This window comes from Benincasa hispida, chromosome 5 (genome assembly GCF_009727055.1).
Source record: "Benincasa hispida cultivar B227 chromosome 5, ASM972705v1, whole genome shotgun sequence".
NCBI lineage: Eukaryota > Viridiplantae > Streptophyta > Magnoliopsida > Cucurbitales > Cucurbitaceae > Benincasa > Benincasa hispida.
The window spans coordinates 32,698,726-32,710,614 of NC_052353.1; positions in this window are offsets into that span (position 1 = coordinate 32,698,726).

Below are 11,889 nucleotides of genomic sequence, written 5' to 3' on the forward strand. Positions count from 1 at the left end.
GACACATCCATCTTTGTGGCGATCTCTCTTCTTTGGGTTGCGGTGATGGAATAAGATAAGTGCCTCTTCGCGTAACATCTCCGCAATCCAGCGCCTCAATCATTGCAAGAAAAAAAGAGAGAGTCAAATTATTTTAAACAAAATAAAACTCGTTATCTCATTTTTCTTTCTTTTTTTTTTTTGTAGAAATAGAAAGTGATAGTAAAACAAGGATAGATCAGGATTTGAAAAGAAAGTAAATATTCCGAGTAGTAGAGAAAAAAGTTGAAGAATTGAGGTTTCTTAAAACTTGCGTCCCTGATAAGTTGCGATCATTTGATAACGCAGGGACCACCTACTTCCTTCGTCATTCAAATTTCTTTAGTTCTGTGGAGTCGACTTGGCGATGCTAGCCTTCTCCATGGTATGACTTTACTCGCTGCCCATTGACTTTGAATATGTTGGTTCCGTCGTCATTTGATAATTCCACCGTGCCATGCAAAAGTACTTGTTGAATAACGAACGGTCCAGACCAATGTGACTTTAGCTTTCCCAGGAAGAGTCGCAGACGTGAATTGAAAAGCAAGACTTTTTGCCCGACTTGGAGGTTCTTACCGCATATGCGTTGATCATGCCAGTGCTTGGTGCGCTCTTTATAAATCTTCACATTTTCATATGTGTTGTTCCTCTATTCTTCCAGCTCGACCAGTTGCATTTTCCATGCTTCCCCTGCCTTCTTTAATTCAAAATTCAGCTTCTTTACCACCCACAGTGCTTTATACTCCAGCTCCAAAGGCAAATGATATGCCTTACCAAATATTAACGCATAGGGGGACATACCTATGGGTGTTTTAAATGCGGTCTGGTATGCCCACAACGCATCGTCAAGCTTAGTCGCCCAGTCTTTCCGTGAAGGCTTTACTACCTTTTCAAGTATCAACTTAATTTCTCGATTGGACACTTTAGCTTGAACATTTGTTTGCGAATGTTATGCGGTAGCCACTTTATGGAGGATATTGTACTTGCGCAACAGCTCCTTGATATTGTGATTGATAAAGTGGGATCTTCATCACTTATGGTGGCACGAGGAGTACCAAATCGAGTGAAAATATTTTTCTTCAGGAACTGGGAGACTACTGCCACATCACTTGCGGCGCATGCTATTGCCTCTACCCACTTGGAGATATAATCAACGACCAATAAAATATAGTGTTTACCATGTGAAGGGGGGAATGGTCCCATGAAATCAATTCCCCATACGTCGAATAATTATAGCTCCAAGATAGTGTTCATTGGTATTGTGTTCTTCTATGAAATGTTGCTTGTGCGTTGGCACCAATCACATTTCTTTGCGTAGTCAGCCGCATCCTTGAATAATGTAGGCCAAAAGAATCCATTTTGCAAAACTTTTGCTGTGGTGCGCTGCCCTCCAAAGTGCCCACCATATGATGAGTTGTGGCATTGTGACAATATACGTTGTTGAGTAGCATTTGGTACGCATAACCGAATAATTTGGTCTGCACCTTTCCTATACAGATTCGACTCATCCCAATAATAATGTATGCATTCATTCTTGAGCTTATTCTGTTGATGATAAGTGTAATTTTCAGGGAATTGTTCACAAACCAAATAATTTACGATGTCTGTATACCAGAGCAATTCTTCTATGTGGAATAACTGCTCATCCGAGAACACGACACTCACCTCAGTCTCATTGCGGTCAACTTTAGGATTTTCCAGTCTAGAAAAATGATCTGCAACCTGATTCTCTATCCACTTCCGGTCAATTATTTCTATATCAAATTCTTGAAGGAGGAGAACCCATCTGATCAGCCTCGGCTTTGCGTCCTTCTTTATCATTATATATTTGATTGTCGAGTGATCGGTGTGGATGAGTACCTTAGTTCCCAACAGATATGCTTGGAATTTTTCCAACGCAAAAATCACAGCCAGGAGTTCTTTCTCTGTAGTGGTATAATTTGTTGGAGTAGGGTTTAAAGTTTTACTCGCATATGCGATGGGGTGCAAAATTGTTGTTCTCTTTTGCGCTAAAGCTGCAACCATCACATACCCGCTTGCACCGCACATGATTTCAAATGGCAATGTCCAGTCCAGCACAATCAGTATGGGTGCGGTAATCAACGCTTTTTTTAAAACTCTGGATGTATTGAGGCAGTTGTTATCGAACTCAAATTTTCTATCATCCTCTAGCAACGCACTCAGTGGTCGTGCTATCTTAGAAAATTCCTTGACGAATCGTCTGTAAAATCTGGTGTGCCCCAAGAAGCTTCGCACAACCTTCACACTGATTAGAGGTGGAAGTTTTTCGATTGCGCCAATCTTTGCTTTGTCCACCTTCAAGCCATCCCGGGAGACTTTATGTCCCAACACTATACCCTCCTTGACTATGAAATGACATTTTTCCCAATTGAGTACCAAATTTGTCTCTTCACATCTCTTCAGAATTTTCTCTAAGTTAGCTAGGCAGACTTCATAAGTGTTCCCATAAACGAAGAAGTCATCCATAAATATTTCCACTGAGTCCTTGAGATAATCTGAAAAGATCGCCATCATGCACCTTTGGAACGTTCTTGGCGCATTGCAGAGGCCAAATGGCATGCAGCGAAAAGCGAATGTCCCATATGGGTAGGTGAATGTGGTCTTATCTTGATCTTCAGAAGCTATCATGATTTGATTGTATCCGGCATACCTATCCAAGAAGCAGTAAAAATTATTCCCTGCTAGTCTGTCTAGCATTTGATCGATAAAAGGCAGAGGGAAGTGATCTTTCTTTGTGGCCATATTCAACTTACGGTAATCCATACGTATGCGCCATCCAATGATGGTTCTTTGCGGTATTAACTCATTGTTCTCATTTAGGACTACCGTCATTTCGCCCCTTTTCGACACACATTGCATAGGGCTGACCCACGTGCTATCTTCTATGGGATAGATAATGCCCGCATCTAGCCATTTGATAATCTTCTTCTTGACAACCTTTTTCATCACAGGTTTGAGTCTATGTTGATTTTCAATTGTTGCTTTGTGGTTGTCTTCAAGATGAATGTGGTGTGTATGCAGTACGCAGGGCTAATTCCTCTAATGTCAGTGAGCGTCCAGCCAATTGCTCGCACATGTTTTTTGAGAATGCTCATCAATGCATCTCCTATTCTTTTTTTAGCGCAGAGGAAATGATCACTAACAGCTTCTCATTCTGCCCTTAAAATGTGTACTTCAAATGGGTTGGTAGGGTCTTTAGTTCAAGTGTTGGTGGCTCCACTAAGGAAGGTTATGTTGTTTTTCTTTCTTCTGTCGACTCTACTTCTTGCGTTGCGATCATTTCTTCTTCTTTGTTTGTTTTTGCTATGATCGCATTACAGGCAGCAACGGATGCGTTGGCATTCTCTTCTTCATACTCTTCATAAGAATTTTCTTCTTCAATAAAATTCAAGTCATCATCAGAATCTTGCAGGCTTCATCTGGGAATTTCATGGCATGAATTATATTAAATTTGTGCTTCTGTCCGTTTATACTCAAAGTGGTTTCTCCCCTGTGCATATCAATTTGAGCATGACTTGTTGATAGAAAAGGTCGCCCCAAAATGATGGGCACATCTTTGTTGGCCTCATAGTCTAAAATGATGAAGTCAGCTGGCAAAATAAATTTATTAATCGTGATCAGCACATTCTTCACCTTACCTTCTGGATGAACCAGAGATCTGTCAGCCAATTGGAGAGTCACTGATGTGGGCACAAGTTGCCCCACATTTAATTGTCTGAAAATTGACAGTGGCATCAAATTTATGCTGGCCCTCAAGTCACACAAGGCTTGCCCAATATAGAGTCCTCCTAATGGGCCTATTGTAATCGTTTGCCAATAAAATCGGATTCGCCATGACATTGTTATCATTTGGTGCTCCACCTCCAGGCTGCTTCGCCATCTCTTCTTTATCGGATTGTGATTGCTGTTGGTGGTCTCTCAATCTTCTTCTAAACGTTCTCTCAATCTCCAGGTCGTAATTTGTCAGAGATTGAGAGTTCTGCAAATAAAAAAAAAATTACCGTTAATAAACTATTTTGCTGAAGTCCTCGGCAAATACGCCAAAAACTTGGTGCGTTATTTTATTGAATGGAAATATGGATGACATGCATTGATGGAATTGCGTTGTGCACTCAAGTTTTCCCAGCGGAATTCAAGTGTAAAATAGATTGCGTTTGTAATTTTTTATGAAAACTTTGTAGTAATCGGGAAAATAAATAAAGTGTTTGGTTGTTGATTGTGTTGATTAAAAATAAATAACAAATGCGGCAGAGTTTGAAAAGAGTTGGTAAACGGGAAATGCGATGAATATGCGGTGAACGGGTTGAGAAAGATTTTGGCTAACACTCCCTAGAATGTGTTCATGCTTGCGATCATGCAACCTGCATACAAACAGTAACCACCTCTCGATGAGAATTACCGTGGCTTTCTTAAAGCGCTAGGAACGCATGCGTAAATATGCGATAAGTCTACAGCGGTTTAACACATAAACCTTTATCTCTATTTATGCGATGAACAACATGAACATTCAACAATATGCATGCGACCACATTTAATATCATTCCATTCCTATATGCAATGCGATGCATAGTTGAACAAACAAAGCTTATCTAAGTCCGTATCTCTTGTTTATAACAAGCCTAATCTTGCTCTTTCGAGTCCAGATTTCTAACCTAGCTCTCGAGACATTAGGTTCTTTCTTTAAGATTCTCTTCGAGTAACTCCTTAAAGGGTAATTTGGCCACAACATGAAATAAGACAATCGCAGCAATGAACTTCCCTAGGTCATGTTGGCTTGTTCTTCTCAACCTATTTAACCTTAGTTTAGCATCATGCGTATTAAGAGAGTGAGCGATGAGAAATAGAACTTCCATTGAATGATAGAAGATTGAAGTACAAAACGACAATGCCAAAGTATAGTAAAGAGCCTAGATTAGCAATTTCTTATTGTCAAGGCATTTACGCTGTTTCTATTTCGTGCTCTAAAGATATTCTCGCTCTCGCAAAGTCGGCCCGCCTCTCTGCTCTTTACGCTTTCAAGGTTTTCTCTCGAGTTTTTCCTGGGAATCTCTGGTGCACACACTCTTCTCTTTACTACGCCTAAACAATTGGAAGAAAACTATGAACCAAACGTGCGTGAACGGTTATATATATCGTGAACCCCTTTTCTAAAGATGCGCTTGGTATTTATAGAGCATGCAATGATAAAAGATGGCTTCTCTCTCCGGTGTACAGATGGGACAGCTTTTAATTCCTTGATTGACGCGCCAATGATTGTTAACCGATAAAGCTGAATGTACTTTGTGACCGTTATCGGCTGTCAACTTAATTTGGATTCGACTGTCATCAGCTTTTTGTCCCATCGCTCTTAATTGGCATTTCACCCAGATGCGCCCACCTTGTTGCGCTAACAAGTTGCGGTGATCCTTCTCGGGTGAATGTTTGCGAGCACGATCAATGCAAAGTTCTTGCGGTAAAGTTGCGCTCGACCGATGATTTCCTATGATCGCAATCTTGCATTGCGTTAACGCATATTTTGCACAAAAATACAAAAATCAATAGTTCTAATGCGTTGAACGCATGCGCCCGCAATATTATAGAATTTATGCTTAATGGATGCAATTTAACATATTTCATCAATGCAATCCAACATTGTTTAATAACTTAGCACAATGATAACGTGCATTTCTGCCCATTATCAGCTACCTATGATTATCCTAGTAAAATATACGTCTCTTCAAGGAACAACGTTATATAGAGAGACTAATCATTTCACGGTCCGACCTTATACAAACTCTTTTTGTAGAATACCTCTACTCACTTGCCTCCACATGAACGACTAGGATCAGATCATTTGTAACACTTTATGACTACTGTAACAATTACAAAATGGGTTGTATCTGTAGTATCACCAAGATAAGGCACTCAACCTTATCCATATATTACAGACTGTTTAGGTTATTACTTAAACATGATCCACTTGTATGTCGACCACATATATGTTTAGTTACATTTAATAACATTGAATCTTAGTTTTTTGGATTGGGTTAATGAAAACTAAATGTCAAATAAAATAATATCTTCTTTTATTAAATAAATACTTTATTTACATATAATTTACAAATTACGAAACCCATGAGATTTAGGGCATCAACCCCAACAATATGTGGTTGACATACAAGTGGATTATGTTTAAGTAATAACCTAAATGGTCTATAGTATATGGTAAGGTTAGATGCCTTATCCTTGTGGCACTGCAGATACGATCCACTTGTAATGGTTAAAATAGTTGTAAAGTGTTACAAACAATCTGATCCTGATTGTTTATGTAGAGACATGCAAGTGGGAATATCCTATATAAAGAGTTTGTATAAGATCAAACTACGAAATGATTAGTCTCTCTTTATAACATTGTTACTTTAAGAGATTAACATTTCGATAGGATGACCATAGGTGACTTAAACTTACTCCTTAGTGAGTTGTGAACTTCTGCTATGAAAGCAATCCTTTGATCTATATGGGTAAGAGTGGCTAGTTTCACTGACTCATTAAGCCTATCATTTTGGAAATTTGTTCGGAATAGGGAAGTGAGAACATAGCTATACAAGATGGAATTCGCTCATTCCCGACTTTAGGTTAAATGAATGAATTGCTCCCTTAATAATTGATTTTGATCTCAAACAATGAGGTGCCTCACCCTTCTCACTGACCCATGGGGGTTTTAGTTTATAATTGGACTATAACAAATTGTTCATTAGAGGAATTAGTGGTACTTGAGAAGTTGGATGTAACTACAAGGGTAAAACGGTAATTTGAACCAGTTATAGTTACAAGTGATTCGTGAAGGGTTGACTTACTGTTGATTGGTTATATCCATGGACAACCATAGAAATATATCTACAGTGTGAAAAGTGCAGTTGTGGATCTTTAGTGGAACGACCTGCAATTAATGAATGTTAATTAATTTAAAATTAATTAATCTCCATCATTGGAGCTCCTTACTAGCTTACTAAGAATAAAACAAAGAATATAGAATAATTTGAATTGTTCAAATTATTTAAGGGAAATTTTATATTAATGTGATTAGTATAAAATATAATATATATTGATACATCATAATACATAGTTAATTATAAATATGATTTATAATTAATACTATGTATAAGAGAGATAAATATTTGAATAAGATTCAAATTAATGTATATACATTATAGTTTATTTTAAATATGATTTATAATTGATAAGAGAGATAAATATTCGAATAAATACATTATAGTCAATTATAAATATGGTTTATAATTAATAAGAGAAATAAATATTTGAATGAGATTCAAATTAGTATAATGGATATTGATACATTATAATATATAGTTAATTATAAATGTGATTTTTAATATTTGAAATATTAATTATATGAATGTGATTAATATAAATATTATAGGTTAAAATTAATATGAATGAGATTCATATTAAAACTATAGGTTTGTGAGAGGATGTCATTTGAATATGATTCAAATAAATTTAAATATATGATATTTAATTGTTAATTAATTAATATTATTAATTTAATTATTTATTAAATAGGATTTAATATATATTAAATTATGCTCATTAAATAGGATTCTGTCATTTCTCTGTTGAGGAAACACAGAGAAATGATAGAATTCTCAAGAGCACAAAAAAATACTCTCAAGAACTATTCCCCTTCAAAACCACAAATAGATCCCACACTCTGTGTTCCTTGCCTAAGAATAGCAAGGAAGTCCTTTTCATGGTGTTCCCTATTTGTGATCTGTTTAGTTCATGGGAAGATTTTGTAGTACATTAAGTTTGAGTTAAACATTGTTCGTGCTGTCCCAGAGGAGGAGAGGAATCACATTAAGAGTAGTCTTCAAGGGTAAGTTCCTCCTTATTCCTTCTCCTCTCTTAGGAGGATGTTGTATAATTATTGTTTATCCTGTTTTCGTTTTGTTTTCTCTAATTTTTTAGTTTTTAAAATTGTTTGACACTGGCATTGCATTCACATGCTTCTGCTAAAAAATTTAATTCCTTTAGGTTAAGCCTCATCATCGAACTTGACTCTTCGCCTCACTTTAGTCTCCTCGGCCTCGGCATTGGTTGCCTCAGCCTTATCTATTCGTTTCAATTTAGCTTCCTTAGCCTTAGTTTGATATCCTCTACCTCGATATTGATAGTCTCGGCCTCGGCCTTAGCCTCGACCTTGGCTCTTCACTTCAATTTGGTCTCCTCGGCCTCGGCATTGGTCGCCTCAATCTTTGCCTTGGATGTTCGTGTCAACTTGGTCTCCTCGACCTTGGCATTGGAAGCCTAGGCCTTAGCATTGGTAGTCCCAGCCTTGGCAATGGTACCTCTGCCTCGGTCTAAGTAATCTTAAACTCGACTTAGATCTTTTCTTCAACTTGGATCCTCGTCCTTGGCATTGGTAGTCCCAGCCTCGACTTCAACCTTGAAATTGGTAGCCTCGGCCTCGACCTTGGTTTAAGTCATCTTCAACTCAACTTCAACTCTTCGACACATTGGCTTCCTTCGATTTTGGCCATGGGGATCTAATTCACCCATGGCTTCCACTTTCAGAAATTCTTCGTTAACATGATTATAGAAACTAAGCCATTATAGCCTTTATTTCCTTAATTTTACAAAGATTCTCAATCTTATATTAGTAAATCATTCTCGTCCCCACAGACGACACCAACTGTCGATGCCAAATTTTGGCCAAGAGAAAACGCACCTGACCTCCATGTGACAACAACGGTAAATTTGTAATTTAGGGAAGAGAGGTTCTACAAAACAAAGAAAAATGGCTCTGATGCTTAAGTCAATAAGAGAATTGTAGAATAGAGAAGAAATCAAAGTTGAAGTTGTTGGGATCGGTGTCCTAAATCTCTTTTTTTCTCATAATTTGTAAACTTATATAAACAAATTGTAAAATAAAAATTATTTTAATTGTGCATTAGTTCAATCTAATAAACTAAGATCTAAGGCTATTTTATGTAATTTAAACATGTATGTGGTTGACATACAAGTATATCATGTTTATGTAATAACTTAATGGTTTGTAGTATATGGATAAGGTTAGGTGCCTTATCCTTATGACACTACGGATATGGCCCACGTTGTAATTGTTACAACTGTTGTAAAGTGTTACAAGTGATTTGATCTTAATTGTTCATGTGGAGACATGTGAGTGGAGGTATCCTATAAAAAGAGTTTATATAATATCGGACTGCGAAATGATTAGGCTCTCTTTATAACACCATTACTTGAAAAGATTAACATTTCAATAGAATGACCATAGATGACTCGACCTTAATCATGAGTGAGCTATGGACTATTGTCTATGAGAACAATCCTTTGATCTGTATGGGTGAGAATGACTAGATTTGTCAACTCTATATGCCTACCACTTTGGGGATTTGTCAGATTAGGGAGCTGGGAACATAGCTACACAAGATGGAATTCATTTTTTCTCGGTTCTAGGGTAAGTAGATGAATTACTCCCTTGAGAGCTGATTTCAAATCTTGAACAATGAAGACCCTCACCCTCTCACTGACTAGAGAATCTAGTTTATAGTCAGACTATAACTAATTGTTCAATAGAGGAATTAGTGGTACTTAAAAATTTAGGTATAACTATAAGGGTAAAACGGTAATTTGACCTAACTGTAGTTTTGAGCAATTTGTGAAGAATTAACTTATTGTTGATTGGCTATATCTATGGACACAAAAATATATCTACAATGTGAAGAGTGTAGTCATCGGTCTTTAGTGGAGTGATCGACAGTTAATGAATGTTGGTTAATTAGTTAAAGAGTTTAATTAATATCTTATTATTGAAGCTTCTAGTTTGTAGGTCCATAAGGTCCCCTTGCTAGCTCACTAAGGATAAAACAAGGAATAATTATTTTTAGAATAATTTGAATTGTTCAAATTATTTAAGGGAATTAAAGGAGTTAATTATATTAATGTGATTAATATAAGTATAATGTATGTCGATACATTATAGTATATAGTTAATTATAAATATGGTTTATAATTAAATCTATATAAAATGTGAGAGATATATATTTGAATAAGATTCAAATATTATTTATATAATAAGATTCATATAAATACTATAAGTTAACATTAATATGAATAATATTTATATTAAAACTACATGTTATAAGGGAGCGTTGCATTTTTAATGTGATCAAGGTGCATAATATATGGTTCATTGATCAATGCTTAACTAATCAACCATATATTATAATTAATATTATATTATTTAATATTTTACTATCAGTATAATATTAATATAATATTAGTCAAATAACTCTCCACTTTTGGAGAATTATTCTGCATTCACGTTGATGGGAGTTACAGTAACTCCCATCTCTTCTCTTTTTGATTTTTTGTCTAAATTAAAAATTCAAGGGTAATGATCATAACGTGAAAAAATTGACAGAAGAATTCTCTCCCAAGAAATCTCACTCTCTTTCAAACCTTCTGCATTGCCCTTCTCTCAAAAGCAAAAAGGAGACCACACTTTCTATCCTTTTCCTGAGAATAACAAAGGTTCCAAGTGATGGTGTCCTGTTCGTTGGGTTGTTTTTCTGGGGTTCGTGCAAAACAATTCATGTTGTTCATGACTCTTGGAGAGGAATTACGATAAGAGAAAAATTCTTCAAGGGTAAGCAATTTTTTCTTCCTTTCCTCTCAATTAGCAAGCATGCTTATAGTTTTTTTTTTTTTTTTATCAGTGTTTATCCTTTGTAAATTTGTATTTGTTTCTCTACATTTTATGTGTTTCAAGTTGAATTTCGATTGCGTGGCATACAAAGAAATTTCATTCCTTCAATTGGTATTAGAGCCAAATCGTGCATTTGTTTTTCAATTTTGAAAAGAAAATCAGAGAAAAGGTGATTGTACTGCATTATAAATGTTGTTTTGCAAAAATGGATAATTTCTAATTTTGGCACTTAGATTTATCACTTTAATATTATTAAATGTGTAAGGGCCTGTTTTTTTGGGCATTTTAGTTTATGCAATAAGTATGTAAGTCTGTGTCGATCGAGGAGCAAGAGTTAATGTGAAGATCAGTGGAAAATAGAGAAGAAATAGGCCAAGAATGAAGTAGATACATGTGTTCTGTGCTGAAGCGTAAAGGCACAGTGTTGCAATATTGTGCTTTACACTACAGCATAAAAGCCCAACGCCATAGTGTTAGGTGACAATGCCACGGTGCTACTGCCAAGCGTCGCAATGTTGGAGGCAGTGTAGCGTTACGCTACGACACTAGTGTCGCAGTGCTCTAACCCCTACACGCACATGTTCTAAGCGATTGGAGGTGATGGAACCTATGAAGGCCTTGAGCAAAAACGTGGATCAATCAGAACAATCTCTGTTGGCCACCACCAATTAGAACCTTTTGTATTCTCTTTAAGGATGAGAATCACAAAGAGAGTTGTGGGCTTCTTTGATTTTTGGAAAAAGGGAAAAGAGAATTGAGAGGAGTAGAGAATTTTTCTTGGGAAGTTTTTACAGAGCAACCACACTAATTTTAATCCCCATTCTCTTTTGTGTAATGAAACTTACTAAAAGAAGATCAACACCAGAAAAAACCACCACCACTCACTACACGAGTTAAAAGAAATTAAGGGAAGGAAATTATTTCCCTCCATTTAATTCAAAATAAAATTAAAATAATTAATAAATAAATGTTTAATTTTTATATATAGTATATATATATATAGTAATATATTATATAATAAATATATATATATAAAATAACTATTATTATATGTGTGGTATATATAGATAATATATATATGTATATAATTATACTGTATATCATATATGAACATATAATCT